This window comes from Taudactylus pleione, unplaced genomic scaffold (assembly GCF_031769625.1).
Source record: "Taudactylus pleione unplaced genomic scaffold, aTauple2 ptg000203l, whole genome shotgun sequence".
Taxonomy (NCBI): domain Eukaryota; kingdom Metazoa; phylum Chordata; class Amphibia; order Anura; family Myobatrachidae; genus Taudactylus; species Taudactylus pleione.
In genome coordinates this window covers 10,767,132-10,776,579 of record NW_028284605.1, presented here as the reverse complement: position 1 = coordinate 10,776,579, position 9,448 = coordinate 10,767,132, and positions in this window count along the sequence as shown.

Here is a 9,448-nt window from a genome sequence, read left to right as displayed (position 1 = left end):
CTGACGCAGAGGTTAATGTATCTTAAGATGTATACAGCTCTGCATATGGGTGAAAATGTTGTAATTTATGCCAATTTTGCTACCAAATTCTGCATCGCCCCTACAGTATAGATTCTGTGTTAATTTTTCTGTTGGGTTCTTCTGCACTGGATTGACTCCTCATATCTAATATATGTTATTTCCAAACTTTGCATATGACATGAGACAAACTGTGCAGGCTCCATAGTCAGTGAACATACCCCTCATTTCTGTATCTCTGGGTGATAGAGTCAGATGCATTTTGCCATTTTCTCTGCATAATTGGGTTTTTGTGGGTGTCAACTAGGTGGACGCAAGGAAGAGAACAATCTTGTGGAAGTGTCATGGGAGTGTAGTCTAAGGCCCGTATTCAATTGCTGGCTAAAAGTCCCATACGTTTCGCCTGGTGTACTTTCCGCCTACATCGCTGGTTTGGGTTCCGGAAAAGTATCGTTCGTGTCCCCGCTATTCGCCCTATTCAATTGCAAAGGACGCTAGAACGCGTCCCGGCGAAACTTGGAAAGGCGGAAATCAGCCTGACACCCCCCAAAAGATGCACTGACATGGGGGATCAATATGGATACTCCCGAATAGACCTGCTGAAGGAAAATGGGGTGGTTGAATGCTCTCAATTGCTGCTATTTAGCGTCTTTGCACAAGTGGTGAAGAATAGCATTTAGGAGGTTTTTTTTGGCAAAAATAAGTAGTCCCAGCAATTTTGGGGTATATGAAAATGGGTGCAAGCATGGTTAAAAATCACTGAAGTGTGTTTTTAAAAAATGTAAAAATCGCACCTTCAGCAATCAACTGCAATTGAAAAAACACATGGGGCATACTTGGGGGACCCCTTAAGTCTATTTCGCTAGTTTTTAAGTTTGTCCCCCAACTTCGTTTTTTTTTTTGCACCCAAAACGAAAGTACTTTTTTGGGGTGGTCTAAAGTCTTTTTTAAAATTTTTGATGAAGTTTACCTTTGGGGGACTATCCCAAGACTGCAGGGGTGTTGCCGCAACTTTGCACCCCAAACCCCCAATTCTGCACTTTTATTCGCCTGCTCTCATAGGCAAATCTTTTCCGCTGATTACAAGGCACAGACTTTTTGCACCGGCGGAAAGTCTTTGCAATTGAATTGGGCGGAAAGTTTCCGCCTGGTCAAAATACATCATCGGCGAAACTTTTCCGCTTTTCGCCGGCAATTGAACAAGCGCTCTGTCAGAGCGTCCGGCTCTGAATCAGGGCCTGAATACCATCTATACAGTCATTTGCAGGCACTTTCTTTGATCTTAACACAAATGGAACATTTAAAAGAATATTCTCTAATTTGTGCCCTCTCCTCCGGTTCCAGAGTCTCTCCCATGCCTGTCTCCCAAGCCAACTCATGCGCACCCTCAATGGATGTTATGTAAGATTAGGAGGCTGTATAGATACAAGGGGGTAAATATACTAAAGTAAGAGTTTATAGAAGTGAGTTTTAAAAGTGATGTTGCCCATAGCAACAATCCGATTCTAGCCATTATCTTCAAGGAGGTGCTAGTTAAATGTTAAGTAGAATCTGATTGGTTGCTATGTGCAACATCACTTCTAAAACTCACTTCTAAAAATTCTCACTTTAGTAAATTTACTCCAAGCTCTCTCTCTGATTAAATCTCAGTAGGTAGAAGAATGTATATTGAGTTATATGACGAGAACAAAAAAGAGATTCGATAGCTTGAGATACAGTACTGATAAAATCACTTAGACGTTATGCCAAAGTGGCCCGTGAGTTCAGCAAATTTAAAAAAAAAATGGTCTGGATTTATTTTTGGTCTAGGAGTCAAAAGGCATTAGATTAATACCTGGGTGAAAGGCTTTGTTATTCTAGAATATTCTATATACAAATGTGTCCACATACATCTTACCTCTGTGCACTACAAGTCGCGTTAAACATAATGTGTGAGCGCAATGCAACTCAGTAGTGCAGATCCTCATTTTGTGCGACTCTTTACCTTCCATTGCGTCTTATTCTAATTGGATGCACAAGCACCTTCTGCTGATTAAAATGATATGGAGCATGCCTATATTCTGTGTGCGACTGCGGCTGTATCTGCATACGAAATGCTACGTTAGTGTCACAGCCGCTCAGTGTCTCAACTGAATAACCCCATGAAAGTACTCTGCAGACCAACATTGAAGACCATGAATAGCAGGGCTCCCATTCGGGGGAGAATGCCAGGACTGGAGTCCCATTCCCAGGCAGAAGGGTGCCTGCCCGCTGTGGCACAATCAATCTCCCATGCTAAGCTTTGCCAGGATCAAAGATTGTGGATTGATTATGCTGTCTGCCACAGACTGAATGTATCGAGTGCTAAGCTTCTCATGAGCCTGCCAGAGTGGGACAGTGTATGCATGAAGCCAGCCCCTCAGCACCAGAGTGTGTCGGTTTTATGGGATTGTGTGATAGAGTGTGATCCTTACGAAGTTCAAACCTAGGCAAAAACCTAATCCTGGTCAAACTACACTACCATGCCAGTTTGGTGGAGCTAGGTACAAAATTCTGGCCGTGCATAAAGGACAAACAGACAGATAAACACACTTTCTCGCTTATATAGTTATTGACTCTACTCATAACTTGATACTTTTCTTCTCTACTCTTCAATCATGTATCCTTTTCAGTTCATCCTCCAACTGTTCACCTCTTCCCCATAGTAAGTTCTTGTGGGCAGGAACCTCCTCCCTCATGTTCTTTCCTTGATCACTTCACCAATGATCCTTTTCCTTGTATCCTTCTCCCCCGATTTCTGATGCCTGGCAGTTACTTCTGGAGTCCCAAGCGGTCAACTGGATAGTGGGGGACAGGTAATTCTGTGTTTAATTAATGTGCCAATTGCAGTGGAGAATGATTGAGACTCATCCTCCACAGTTTTAATGTATATGTGGAGTATGAGCCCCACTCGTCCTCCACAGCTAAGGCTGAAACCGTGCAGGAACTGCACTTTCTGCATGATTTAAGTAACCCTGCAATCATAGGCACTAGACCTGGGGCGACGACAGCCCCCAACATCTGAGAGAAGTGCCAGTTACATGCAGGGATTGAGCACAGGACACACTGGGAGCGATTCATGTTTTCGCTGGCGGCTTTTCAGTGCCGGGTGCCCTACGCAGCAATTCAGTTGTTGCTCCATTAGGGCGCGAACAGCCACCGATGCCGGCACTTCTGCTAACCTCCTCCTGAGAAGGTGAGCAGAAATTTACTGTAAGTCCTGGTTTTGGGTGCGCATGTGTACTTTAGATGGGTTTAGTGTTTTACAAGTTTAAACCCGGGCTGATTGGGCGCAACAATTAATGGGTGCACAAAACAAATGAATTGCAACATTGGGTGCCCATTAATTTTTACATCTTAAAAAACAATTGAATCGCCCCCATTAAGTGTGCAAGTACAGTACAGTGCATTGCTGGGTAAGTCACCACGAGACACCACAAAAAAATCAGAGAGGCATGTGCTGAGCTCTGATTGGTGGAGTTCATCACTCTTCTCTGACCCGTGGAGATCAGCAGCAACCTCATGGGAGGGATGCATCTGAGTGAGGCAGTGCCTGCTGCTCGGTCTGTGTGATCTTTGCTGAATGCTGAGGAAGAATCATGGAGTCCCCTATAATGAACAGAAGCAGTGAGGTAATTACTATGTTGGATACACATTTACTCCTGTATGTAACTTGTCTGACCAATTAGAGGATAAAGTTTAGGGAAAACTGTTTGCATATTTGTTTATATTTGACCATATTTGCCAACTCACAATACTGTACTTACTACTGACATCTCTAGTACTGTTACAACTAAACAAAACCCACTTAAATGTGCACCTATTGTGATAGTCCCAATGTCTGTATTTGGGTGGAGTCTGACATGATTATAGTCACTATATGTGCTTGTACATGTCTGTACATAGGGCCTGATTCACCAGTGCTGATCGCAGATTCCCAATGTTTGGGAATCTGTGCAGACGCCAGATGGGTCTGCGAAGCCGCACACGAAAACTGGCAGAAGACTGTCAGTGATTGACAGTCTGCTGCCGTTTGTGGGCAGGGAGGGGGTGGCAATGCCCTCCGTTTCCCGAAACGGAGGCATGTCGCCGCCGTTGCAGGGCAGGGAAGAAGCCAAGATCTCCATCGGAAGTGATTTAAACACCCCACACCTACACCTGGACATCCTTGACAAAGGCACTCAGTGCTGAAACGCGTTGGACCAGACACAAACAGGCATGCCACCTGTTTCACATCCACGCTCACCCACAACAATACGGAAAAATAACTCTGAGCTGGAATAAGCCTATTACCATCTGAAGCAAAACACGCAAGACGAGAGGACTGGAAGTTAAGGCCGTAAGGCACGCCGTGTCATCACGCCCCCGGCCTGTCACCAGCACCCCACGAGGTTTTCCCGGGAGTGGGAGGGCAGCTGGATCACTGCAGCAGCAAACCCCCAGCCCATCACCAGAACACCCGGAGGTACCCACAATGGCGAATAACACCCGCGCCAGCACCACCATCAGCGTCACAGTAGGCAGCGCAACAAGAGGCAGTCAGCGCCTAACAACAACCCCGCCGGCACCACCATCAGTGTCACGGTGCGCAGCACAACACGACGCAGCCAGCCCAGCCCACCCCGGCCAGCATAAAGATTACCACAGCCTGTGGTACACAGCTTCATGTGATCTCGCTACAGGAGCCAGGACCAAGCGAGCACACAATACAGTGTCCCCGGTCTCACACCAGTGCACCGCAGCGACAAGGACACGAGGCACCAGCAACTAACTCCCCCAACCACCACACTTACCGGTAAGTGACCTAGTCTAAGCGGGACACCACCTCTAGCACTGGACTGTACCAAACTGGGTTAACCGCAAGACCACCAGCTAATCGCATGATCGACTTTACCACCATCAGCATACGCAGGGTTTGAGCGCACCCCCTTGAACTCACCAGGATCATCACACGGTTCTGAGTTTAGTTTGGGCCCGCAGTATCCCTGAGCACTGTGTCTCACTTTGTGTACTGCCAATAAACAACTGTTCACCCTGTACACACTGTTTCAGTCTTCATTCACATAACTACTACATAATACCTGCATAACCACCTTATCAGCACCAGACAGAACCACGCCATCCCTGGGCTGCTACCCTTTCCCAATCCCCCACTTTCCCCGCCCCTTACCTTCCACCATCCTCACCTGTGCAGCGCTGCCTATTCTCACCTTCATATACCAGCGATATGTCTGTGAACAACGATGTTCACAGACATATCGCATCGGCTCTGCTGCACAGCCAATGAACAGATATATCTGTCCATCGGCCAGTGTGTACAGGTGTTCTGCCGACTGCCCGTACACATGCAGCATAGGCTGAGGGAGGGGAGCGGGACATGCCCCCCGGCCAGTGGACCCACAGCGAAAGAGACAGATGATGGTTGTTCAGTGTATATGAACAACCATCATCTGAAGATAAAGCTGCAGATCACTCGATCTGTAGATACATCTTTTCAGTGTGTACCCACCTTAACACTCTCTTAAATTACATTCCCATCTCTTAGCTCCCATGCCCCTCCAAGCTACTTGAGAGACATGTCTACACCTGCGTCACACACTGTTAACTCACACAACTTATTGGACCCACTTCAGTCCGGCTTTTGTTCCCAACATTCCACAGAGACAGCCCTTGCTAAGGTAGTGAATGATCTGGTCACTGCCAAGGCCATTACTCACTTCTAATTCTTCTAGATCTCTCTGCTGCTTTTGACACGGTTGTCCACTCTCATGTAAACACTACAATTCCTAGGTCTTAAGGACACAGCCCTTCCTTGGTTCTCATCCTACTTATCTTATCACTCTTTCACTGTTTGTTTTTCTGATTCTGCCTCTTCTTCACTACCTCTATCAGTTGGAGTACTGCAAGTCTCAGTCTTAGGTCCTCTACTTTTCTCAATCTATACCACCTCTCTTGACAAACTAATCAGCTCATTTGGATTTCAGTACCATCTGTACGTGGATACTAAAATCTACCTATCCTCCCCAGATTTCCCACCATCTGTGCTGGTCCGTGTCACTGAATGTCTTTCTGCCATTTCATCTTGGATGTCATTATATTTCCACCGGCCAATAGTAGTTACCAACCCAATTTCTCTATCAATTGTTTAATAAAGCGACAATCCACCCTACCCCACAAGCTCGCTGCCTAGATATCTTCCTTGACTCTGAACTGTCCTTTGTTCCCCACATTCAATATGTTTCAAAATCATGTTACATACATATAAAAACCATATCCAAAATATGACCATATCTTACACAAGACACTGCAAAATCTGTAATCCATTCACTCATTATTGCCTGCATTGACTATTGAAATAGTCTCCTCAAAAGACTCTCACCACTATAATCCATTATGAATGCAGCTGCAAGGCTGATCTTCCTCGCCAAATGTTCATCGTCTGCTGCACTGCTCTGTCAGTACCTCCCATTGGTTATCGGTTTTCTACAGTATTCAATACAAATTAAACAAACCACATCAACATACATCTCTTTGCTCATCTCAAAATATCTCCCAATGTGCCCTCTCCGCACAGCACAAGTTTCTCATCCACACGCATTACTTGCTCCCATTCACGGTTACAGGACTTTTTTCGGGCTGCCCATAGCAACCAATCAGATTCTACATTTAACTAACACCTTCTAGAACAGCTAGAATCTGATTGGTTGATATGGGCAACATCTCCATTTCTAAAAACTCTACTTTAGTAAATTTACCCACTAGTCTCCAAACCTTCAAGCTTTCCCTGAAAACTCACCTCTTCAGACAAGCTTATCAGATTCCAGAACCGCCCACATAATCTTCATAGTTTACATATCTAATTACATTCCCCCTCACAGTCCACACATAACCTCACACATATTATTTCTTTCACATCCTCCTGACCTTTGGCAAAAGTTCCTGTGTGACTGGATCATACAGCCCACCACGAACCTCTGCAATCTCGCTGGACCAAAATGCAATATATATAGCACCTGTCCTTGTGTATCAATGGCTATTTCCCTACAGATTGTAAGCATGTGAGCAGGGCCTTCCTACCTCTATGTCTGTCTGTTATTACACAGTTTTGTTCTATTAATGTTTCCAATTGTGAAGTGCAACGGAATGCTACGCTATATAAGAAACTGTTAATAAATAAATATATGTCTGTTAGGGGGTGTATATTTTGCACCAGCTGCAGGGCAGGTGAAAATACATGCTGCTGCTGATGATGACTTGTTGTAAACCAAACACAAGCTACTGACGCAGAGGTTAATGTATCTTAAGATGTATACAGCTCTGCATATGGGTGAAAATGTTGTAATTTATGCCAATTTTGCTACCAAATTCTGCATCGCCCCTACAGTATAGATTCTGTGTTAATTTTTCTGTTGGGTTCTTCTGCACTGGATTGACTCCTCATATCTAATATATGTTATTTCCAAACTTTGCATATGACATGAGACAAACTGTGCAGGCTCCATAGTCAGTGAACATACCCCTCATTTCTGTATCTCTGGGTGATAGAGTCAGATGCATTTTGCCATTTTCTCTGCATAATTGGGTTTTTGTGGGTGTCAACTAGGTGGACGCAAGGAAGAGAACAATCTTGTGGAAGTGTCATGGGAGTGTAGTCTAAGGCCCGTATTCAATTGCTGGCTAAAAGTCCCATACGTTTCGCCTGGTGTACTTTCCGCCTACATCGCTGGTTTGGGTTCCGGAAAAGTATCGTTCGTGTCCCCGCTATTCGCCCTATTCAATTGCAAAGGACGCTAGAACGCGTCCCGGCGAAACTTGGAAAGGCGGAAATCAGCCTGACACCCCCCAAAAGATGCACTGACATGGGGGATCAATATGGATACTCCCGAATAGACCTGCTGAAGGAAAATGGGGTGGTTGAATGCTCTCAATTGCTGCTATTTAGCGTCTTTGCACAAGTGGTGAAGAATAGCATTTAGGAGGTTTTTTTTGGCAAAAATAAGTAGTCCCAGCAATTTTGGGGTATATGAAAATGGGTGCAAGCATGGTTAAAAATCACTGAAGTGTGTTTTTAAAAAATGTAAAAATCGCACCTTCAGCAATCAACTGCAATTGAAAAAACACATGGGGCATACTTGGGGGACCCCTTAAGTCTATTTCGCTAGTTTTTAAGTTTGTCCCCCAACTTCGTTTTTTTTTTTGCACCCAAAACGAAAGTACTTTTTTGGGGTGGTCTAAAGTCTTTTTTAAAATTTTTGATGAAGTTTACCTTTGGGGGACTATCCCAAGACTGCAGGGGTGTTGCCGCAACTTTGCACCCCAAACCCCCAATTCTGCACTTTTATTCGCCTGCTCTCATAGGCAAATCTTTTCCGCTGATTACAAGGCACAGACTTTTTGCACCGGCGGAAAGTCTTTGCAATTGAATTGGGCGGAAAGTTTCCGCCTGGTCAAAATACATCATCGGCGAAACTTTTCCGCTTTTCGCCGGCAATTGAACAAGCGCTCTGTCAGAGCGTCCGGCTCTGAATCAGGGCCTGAATACCATCTATACAGTCATTTGCAGGCACTTTCTTTGATCTTAACACAAATGGAACATTTAAAAGAATATTCTCTAATTTGTGCCCTCTCCTCCGGTTCCAGAGTCTCTCCCATGCCTGTCTCCCAAGCCAACTCATGCGCACCCTCAATGGATGTTATGTAAGATTAGGAGGCTGTATAGATACAAGGGGGTAAATATACTAAAGTAAGAGTTTATAGAAGTGAGTTTTAAAAGTGATGTTGCCCATAGCAACAATCCGATTCTAGCCATTATCTTCAAGGAGGTGCTAGTTAAATGTTAAGTAGAATCTGATTGGTTGCTATGTGCAACATCACTTCTAAAACTCACTTCTAAAAATTCTCACTTTAGTAAATTTACTCCAAGCTCTCTCTCTGATTAAATCTCAGTAGGTAGAAGAATGTATATTGAGTTATATGACGAGAACAAAAAAGAGATTCGATAGCTTGAGATACAGTACTGATAAAATCACTTAGACGTTATGCCAAAGTGGTCCGTGAGTTCAGCAAATTTAAAAAAAAAATGGTCTGGATTTATTTTTGGTCTAGGAGTCAAAAGGCATTAGATTAATACCTGGGTGAAAGGCTTTGTTATTCTAGAATATTCTATATACAAATGTGTCCACATACATCTTACCTCTGTGCACTACAAGTCGCGTTAAACATAATGTGTGAGCGCAATGCAACTCAGTAGTGCAGATCCTCATTTTGTGCGACTCTTTACCTTCCATTGCGTCTTATTCTAATTGGATGCACAAGCAACTTCTGCTGATTAAAATGATATGGAGCATGCCTATATTCTGTGTGCGACTGCGGCTGTATCTGCATACGAAATGCTACGTTAGTGTCACAGCCG